The following is an 8,720-nucleotide window of genomic DNA, read 5'->3' on the forward strand; positions in this document are numbered from 1 at the left end:
GTTGTGTGTTTGAATACACAACAGACTTTGTAGCGCCTGCACACACAAACGCACAAGAACACACATTCTTGTCTCTAATGAGCAGCAGGCCAAAATGCAGAGCAGGGCTAAGTTTAATACCTCATATGCTTGTTAAACAATCAAATGTACTGGCAGCCAACGTGGTAGTCACCTGTGAAATTTTACAGCCATCTACAATGATGTTGACCTTATAAAGGCGAGGCTGCAGCCTGCTTGTTTGGCAGTGGCGGCGCTGCTGGAGGAGTTGCCCAGTGAGATACACCAGGGCCAATTTTCACCTCCATTTACATTGAATCATGTTAAACATCATTACCAAACAAGTGGAGCAGTCAGTCTTCATTACTGCAGGCAGGCAGGCAGGCAGGCAGGCAGGCAGGCAGGCAGGCAGGCGCGCGCGCACACACACACACACACACACACACACATATCTAAGGAACAAAACTGAACCACAGACAAGAAGAGCAGGAAAACCCAGCTGGCCATATAAAAGCAGTAAAAGTCCAAAACTCCAAGCAGCATAAAAGCAGCAACAGTTAAAAACAAAACACAAACAAACAAATAAAAATGAAATAGAGCCTTGCGGAATTCCACACATGGAAAATGTCTTAAACAGCAGATGGAGCTTCATGACTGGGTGAGATTATGGGAGGGTGTGCAGGTACAAGCGGATCCGCCATGATGCCGCAGCGGGATTGGTCCGTTCAAATACTGAGCTGTGATTGGTTCCTCTCCTAGGATACAGACGGCTCTATTCACCTTGTTTTTTTCAGCGAGCCTGAAGGGATCCGGAGTGCAGCTGCTCTGCACCCGGAAGGTTCCGTTCCAAGTTCAAAGTTTTAGAGATTTTAATAAACTCAGTCACCGAGGAAAACATCGCAGCTGATCAGTGCTGAGATTATTGATTGATTATTCATCAGAACAGTGACAGCACCTGTGCTTTCTGTTCCGAAGCCTTAAAGGTGCCGTGCTTGAACGCCAAAGCCATCACACACAGTTTAATATCTTATTTTCCACGACTACTTGCAGCCTGATGGGTTCGACTCCTCCACATCTGGATGGGAGGCAGCGATGAATTCAAATAAAAGCACCATTCGTCAAGCTTCAGCTCCAAGCACATTTACGCTGCCGCAAGTTCACGGCCAGCAAACAGTTCTTCGCTCGCTCTCTCGCTCACGCGCACACGCATGCACCGCTGCCATATTGATAAGGAGCAGATGTGTGTGGGATCAGCTGACCTCTGAGTCACTTCCTGCTCTAACCGCCATGTTGTGGCTCCCGTAAAACTTCCTTAAAGGAGGAGAAGATTCACACTTGGGTGGTTTATCAACCCCTGAAGAGACATTGTCAGTGTGTGTGTGTGTGTGTGTGTGTGTGTGTGCGTGCGCGCGTCTTGTCTTTTCAGCTCTTTACCCATTCATCTAGATTTCACCAGTCATTTGTGTCCAGTCAGCTGTGAGACTCGGCTCAGGCGGTGAGTTGTTCCTCTCCCTCAAACCAGACTCCAGGATGTCAGCGATCACTTCCTCACACCTCAGTAACTCACACAACTGCTTCCCCACCAACAGTTTGTGTGAGTTTTATCTGGGTTTGCTTCTTGAACCAAAAATTCTCAGGAAATAAAACGTAGAGGTGATGAAGGGATCGCCAAGTCTAGAGGGAAAAAGGTCCCGTTACGAGTGACATCAGAGAGAGAAGGTCAAGCTGATACTGAGCGCCTGAAACAATGATGAAGGCTGCCTCCCGCCAAAGGTGCAAATACACTGTTACAGCACACGCACGCACGCACACACACACACACACACACGATATTTTTATATTTACACGATGATACATTTACCTGAACTTCATCAAACTGGAATGTTGTTGCCGTCTTCAGGCCTGATGACTCTGAATTATCAGAGCTGACGAGGAGCACGGTGAAGACCCGTGTTCCTGGGTTCACTCATCAGAGGCTTCATGGTCGACTCAGGCAGCGTTTACTGCCAGGCTGAGGCTGCCTCAGGAGGGCTGATCCTCGTCTCCCTCAGACGTCCCGGACCTCTGCGGTGGCGTCGGCGTCGGCTGGAACTCCTGAACTCTCTTTTTCCCCTGCAAAAACAAAGACCTTGTTTTTGCTGCTAATTTAAATTTTAACACTCACTTTTTCTCATTACCTTTTTCAAAAGCACGCTATGAGCAAATGTTCAAATAAATTACCAGAAAATTAAATCAAAAATGTGAAACAATTCATTGCTAAAGACAAACCAATAACTGTAAAATTAAGAACTTTTTGTAAACAGCAATTCTTTTTCTAATTCTACTTTCTAATTCTCCGAAATAATTCTATTATATATAATTCATACATATCATCTATATAATTTTCATGTTGAAAATTATATAATTAATTTAATTACACTCACACACATCCTACTTTATTTTATCCGCCCTAAAATAAAAGATCAATTGATAATTGAATTGTCTGAATTAATGTGGATCATTCTGTTATTTCTTAAATAATTTTTACTCAAAATGTCTGATGAAAAAAATTCGAATCACCTTTTTCCTAGATTGTTACGTTTGAGGAGCTTCAGCCATCGAAGCATTTGATCGTTGGCTTGGCCTCATAATTTGTGCCCTCGTCTTGTAGCTTTGTGAGAACGTGAAATCCCAGACGCACCAACGACGTAAATAATCACTCAACGGTGCGGAGCTGTGACGTCACTCATGTTAAACCTCAAACCTCTGTTTCATCTCTCCTGCGTGACGCCGTCGTGACCAGTAAAAACATGTAACCTGCAGCGGAAGCCATCAGCTGCTGCCAGACGGGAGCGGAAAGGCGTCCGTGATTCATGACGATGAGGTCGGCAGCGCTGGAGGCCCGCGAGCGCTCCGTCTCTAACCTCCGGCTGACATCACAACGATGGATGAAATTTGTGAGGCAACAATCAAATCATATTCCCCCCCCCCCCCCAACAAAAGAGTGATGTGAATTTGTAGTCTTTTAATTTGTGTTCCGGAGCCTGAGTCTTTCAGACGGAACTTCTCAGAAATCGTGAAATAATCGATGTGAGATTCATCGATCAGGACGGACAAAAAAGGAACAACAGAGCAGCACTGCAGCGCTAGATTATAATACTACTAATAATACGAATAATTCATGAAAATGTTTCTTTTTCATGAAAATGTCAGAAGACTCGCTCGCTGCCAGCAGCCAGACTCCCACCCGCGGCTGCCGCACTGACAGAGGAGCAGCAGCGAGCCAATGTTCAGCTCTCTACCTCCATCTAGTGTTGATGCTCGACAACTACAGCAGCCATGGTGGTGACGTCATCATCCGTGACCCCTTGAGGGGCCTCCACTTACCTCCTGTAACTGGCGGATGTCAGAGGTTCTCCGAGACGCCGCTGGTCTGACCCTCAGGACGAGCCTGGCGTGGCTCAGCTCAGGTCTCATGGACCTCCCTCAGGATGGACTCAGGTCGGTCTTCTGGCGTGATGGGATGTTCCACCCAATGCTCTCGTCACTCTTTGGGACATCTGATGTTACATCAAAAGCTGCCACCATGTTTATGGGACCTGTGGCAGGGGTTCCAAACACTTCAGCTAGCGGCCTGAGCCCTGGGGGATGGAGGCCTGGAAGACCTGGTCCTGACGGGAGGACGATGACCTCAGCAGACGTGCAGGCTGTTGATGCGCTCAGTTACTGAAGCCTGCATGCAGCGGTGCAGAACGCCTGGGCGGAGGGTGGAGGGCGGCCATGACACACACCCGATGAAACCCCCTAGAACCCTGATCCCCTCCACCCTCCATCCATCCATCCAAGCGTATTGGAGGTCATCAGTCCATCCCAGGGACAGAAACATGTTCACACCTGCAGACATTAAGTGTCTCCAGTGAAACTCACTTGCATGCTTTTAGTGTGTGGGAGGAACCTGGAGAACCTGGAGAACCTCCACACAGGAGAACCCCAGCCGACCAGAGTTGGATTCCCTTCTTCTAATTGAGAGGCTCCTGGTTCCTGGTGAGTCCAACCAGACTTCACCTGCTGAATCCTCCAAACACAGCTAACATGTACAAATACATAGAGGGCAGTACTTCAGTGTGTAGGGTAGTACTTCAGTGAGTGGCAGTAGTTCACTTTGTAGGGTAGTACTTCAGTGTGTAGGGTAGTACTTCAATGAGTGGGGCAGTACTTCAGTGAGTGGCAGTACTTCAGTTTGTAGGGCAGTACTTCAAACTGCTGGTGTTCGATATTAAACTTCTATTGCTTGTGTCCCTTCGCACGTGGAGGATTGACAGACCCCGTCTGGGGTCCCTGTCTAAACTGAGTACTGGAGAGGTCCGTGCCCCTCAAGACCGCATGTTCTCCACCAGGTTCTCCTCCTTTTCATCCTGCTGGCTCTGCTGCAGAGGAAACTCGTGTTGATGGAAGCAGCACACCAAGGAGCGACAGTCGGGCTCCGTCTCAAGGTCAAACAAGACCTGCTCGGGTGGGGGGGCTGCGGGGCGCCGGATTTTATTGGGCTCCGAATAAAACCCTGATCGCTGAGGTTCTCTATCTGCCCGCGCTCTCCGCTCCCGTGACAACGCGGCTGCTCGTTTTTCACAGAAAGCCGCTTTTTATGGAGCGTCGGGCTGCTGACGGGCAGCCAGCGCGTGTTCAGCCGACTTTAATTGTCTGTCGGTTGCAATAAAAGAGCCGCTGAAATACAGAACCGTAAAAGAGCCGCGCCGGAGCTCGGTGCATCCTGGGAGACAGAAATGAAGACAACATGGCTGACAGAGAGGGGCTCACACAAAGAACCCTTTGCTTTAAAATGTAAATCACAGCGCACCTCGGGAGGGAGGAACCCACACAGGAGATCCGTTCATCACAGTTCCCAATAAAAGGTGACGTGCCATTACGGTAATTTCACATTTATGAAAAACGTCCTTTCAAACAGGCGACAATGGAATAAAATCTGCTGCCTTCACACCGAAGCCGTGAGATGGACTCGGCGTGCAGGTGGAACCCGCCCTGATAAGAAGCCTTACCTGTAGAACAGTACACCTGAACGTCTGCGTCGTTGGTGACGTGAGCATGAGTCATCCCAGGAAGGACAAACGTGATCTTCCCTCCTTGATAGGAGTCTTGATCCCTGAGTCTGTCCCACACTGCCACGTGCTGGCCGTCAGGTGGTCCTGCAGCACCTGACTGAGCCCTCAAGCATGAATCTTGCACTGTAAACGTGTTGTCCTCTGATGACGAGCGTCTCCCGGTACAACGGAGGAAAAACCGGTAAAGGAAAGACTTTCAGCTGAGACCCAGAATTCAAAGACACAAATCAGACACCGAAATCAGGAGAATCAAGACGGCTCAAGTCCAGGTGGTCTTGTCACCCAGACACTGCTGAGGTCAGGTGGTCTCTCATCACCTGGACACTGCTGAGGCCAGGTGGTCTCTTGTCACCCGGACACTGCTGAGGTCAGGTGGTCTCTCGTCACCTGGACACTGCTGAGGTCAGGTGGTCTCTCGTCACCTGGACTCTGCTGAGGCCAGGTGGTCTCGTCACCCAGACACTGCTGAGGTTAGGTGGTCTCTTGTCACCTGGACTCTGCTGAGGTCAGGTGGTCTCTCGTCACCCGGACACTGCTGAGGCCAGGTGGTCTCGTCACCCAGACACTGCTGAGGCCAGGTGTTCTCGTCACCCAGACACTGCTGAGGTCAGGTGGTCTCTTGTCACCCGGACACTGCTGAGGTCAGGTGGTCTCTCGTCACCCGGACACTGCTGAGGCCAGGTGGTCTCGTCACCCAGACACTGCTGAGGTCAGGTGGTCTCTTGTCACCCGGACACTGCTGAGGTCAGGTGGTCTCTCGTCACCCGGACACTGCTGAGGCCAGGTGGTCTCTCGTCACCTGGACACTGCTGAGGTCAGGTGGTCTCTTGTCACCCGGACACTGCTGAGGTCAGGTGGTCTCTCGTCACCCGGACACTGCTGAGGCCAGGTGGTCTCGTCACCCAGACACTGCTGAGGTCAGGTGGTCTCTTGTCACCCGGACACTGCTGAGGTCAGGTGGTCTCTCGTCACCCGGACACTGCTGAGGCCAGGTGGTCTCGTCACCCAGACACTGCTGAGGTCAGGTGGTCTCTTGTCACCCGGAAACTGCTGAGGTCAGGTGGTCTCTCGTCACCCGGACACTGCTGAGGCCAGGTGGTCTCTCGTCACCTGGACACTGCTGAGGTCAGGTGGTCTCTCGTCACCCGGACACTGCTGAGGTCAGGTGGTCTCGTCACCTGGACTCTGCTGGAGGAGAAGGTGCTACTCTTTGCTCCAGGCTCTCACCTCCCAAGTGCGTCTCCCTCGGGGACCAGGTGAGAAGGTCTGTCATCTGTCAGGAACTCTGAGTGGAACTGATGTGGTTCAGCACCTCCTCAGCTGGGACGAGGACCGGGAGGAGGGACTACACCGCCGCGCGGGTAGGGGACCCCTCAGGATCAGCCAGTCTCAGCTGGTCCATGTTGCCATGGATACAGGTGTTTGGTGGAGCTGCCTCCTCCATGCACAGGTGTACAGGTGAGAGTTCAGGTGAGGCTGAAGCAACAGAAACATCTGGAATCACATCAGGCCTCAATGATGCAACGATACACAAACTGACATCACCGACCATTGAAGACTCTTCTGATGCCCCACGAGGAGAACAAGGAACACCTGTGACTCTTCACGAACGATGAACGGCATGATTGATGAATCTCTCCCTCCCTCTCTCTCTCTCTCTCTCTCTCCCCCTCTCTCCCTCTCTCTCCCCCTCTCTCTCCCCCTCTCTCCCTCCCTCCCTCTCTCTCTCTCTCTCTCTCTCTCCCCCTCTCTCCCTCTCTCTCCCCCTCTCTCTCCCCCTCTCTCCCTCCCTCCCTCTCTCTCACTCTCTCCCTCCATCCGTCTCTTTCTCTTCGAACATTGTAAATGTCTCTCTTGCTGAGCGCTCGTGTTCTCATGCTCTCAAATTGTGTTTCTGCTGTTCTGAGGCCAAACTATGATGCGCGCACACACACACACACACACACACACACACACACACACTCACACACTTTATTTACGATGCATTCACTGCATGAAAGCTAAAATTCCTCGCTGCACTTTAATCAAACAAACACGAACTGTTCATTCACTTACATTCAGTTTAATTTATGCGTCTCTTTATAGATTTATAGACATAATAACTAATTCCTCCATGAGCAACATGTGATTCAAATGTATGCTGTGGTTTATTTATGCTGATATGATAAATGACAGCTAATTGATCGCGGTCCACATTCCAGATGTTTGATTGATTAGCACTCGTAAATCTGCCAGTCTCTTCAGCTCCTGATGGCCTGCTTCAACAGTTTATCTGTCTCTGGTGTCCTGGCTGAAGGGACATGAACGCTGTTGCAGTGTCTCACATCTAATACACACTAGAGCTGCTGATAGAACTTGGGATTCACTACAAGAGCAGAAGTACTCCTCGTCTTTCAGTCGCATGGTGGCGCACATTTCCTCAACTGTTTCAGGACTGAAGCTTCGAGGTTCCACCGATCCAAACCTGCACCAGTGTGGCTTCAATGTTGTGATGTCACTGAAGTTCTGCAGTGAAATTCTGTTATTTTCTAGATTTGTTCTGAATTACTAATCAAACATCTTCAATTAAATACTTAAAATGTCACGATCCCTGTCTCGTGTTTCCTGTTTTATTTTGTAGTCATGTCCTGTCTTCCTGTCCTCCCTCCTGTCATTACCTCATGTGTCTCACCTGGGTGATTGCATCACCTGTGTCTTGTTTCCCCTTTTGTATTTGACGTGTGTGTCTCCTTAGTTCCTGGTTGGGTCCTTGTCTTCATTTGTCGTTTTTAGCTGTCATCTTTTGTCGTCATTTGCTGTTGTCGTCTCAAGTTGTCAGGTCGTCTCAAGTTTCCAGTCTCCCGTCATCTGTCACCAGCCTCAAGCCTCCAGCTCTCCCCGTCTCTAGCCTCCTGCCTCACGTCTCTAGCCTCCTGCCTCACGTCTCAAGCCTCCGGCCTCTCGCCACGTCTCAAGCCTCCGGCTTTCCCAATAAACCTCTTGCACCATCCCTACTGTCTGCACTTGGATCTCAATCATCATCATCCACAAACCCCGAACGTGACATTAAAATGTTAAGAGTTTAGTTTTGGATGCCACAACAAAGTTCGCTCAGTTCCTGTAAAAGCAAATTCAGAAAAGAGAGAGAAATGTAAATGCAGTATTTCATGATTCCATCCTTGGGTCTCTGGAGTTCGAGTCCTGACAAATATCTCAGCTTCAGGAAACGGCAATGAGGTTTGGCATCAAGGAGACTTAAAGGAGCAGTGTGAAGGATCTAGGGACATCTAGTGGTGCAGCTGGAGACTGCGGGTCACCTCCCTCACCCCTCCCTCATCGCCTGGTCAGTCACGTTTGATCCTGCATTTCAGTTTGGGTTCTCAAACTTCACATAACACAAGTTTGTTTTTACTTAGAGGAAGAGGAGGAGACGGCAGCCTGGTGGAGCAGTGGTCCTCACTGTGGCCCCCCAGCAAGAAGGTTGTGTGTGAAGCCCCGTCTGCAGCACGGGGTCTTTCTGGGTGAGTCTCCATGTTCTCCCTGTTCCTGCTGGGTTCTCCCTGGTACTCCAGCTTCCTCCACAGTCCAAAGACATCAAGAGGGACCAGGTTAATCCAGACTCTAAATTGACCGTAGGCGTAGCTG

At 50.1% G+C, this 8,720-nt stretch overlaps 1 long non-coding RNA gene across 1 annotated transcript; it reads right to left on the reverse strand.

Annotated features, from left to right (window-relative positions):
- Window positions 1–429: 429 nt before the first annotated feature.
- On the reverse strand, window positions 430–5,022 carry LOC147245641 (uncharacterized). Its single transcript, XR_015109991.1, has 3 exons — window positions 3,364–5,022; window positions 1,859–2,109; window positions 430–1,671 (listed from the first exon to the last, which is right to left on the reverse strand). It is a non-coding gene; the product is annotated as an uncharacterized LOC147245641 (long non-coding RNA).
- Between the last annotated feature and the right edge of the window lie 3,698 nt (window positions 5,023–8,720).

Source organism: Aulostomus chinensis, chromosome 18 (assembly GCF_037954235.1).
Source record: "Aulostomus chinensis isolate RoL2024-O1b breed Wild chromosome 18, RoL_Achi_v1.0, whole genome shotgun sequence".
Taxonomy (NCBI): Eukaryota; Metazoa; Chordata; class Actinopteri; order Syngnathiformes; family Aulostomidae; genus Aulostomus; species Aulostomus chinensis.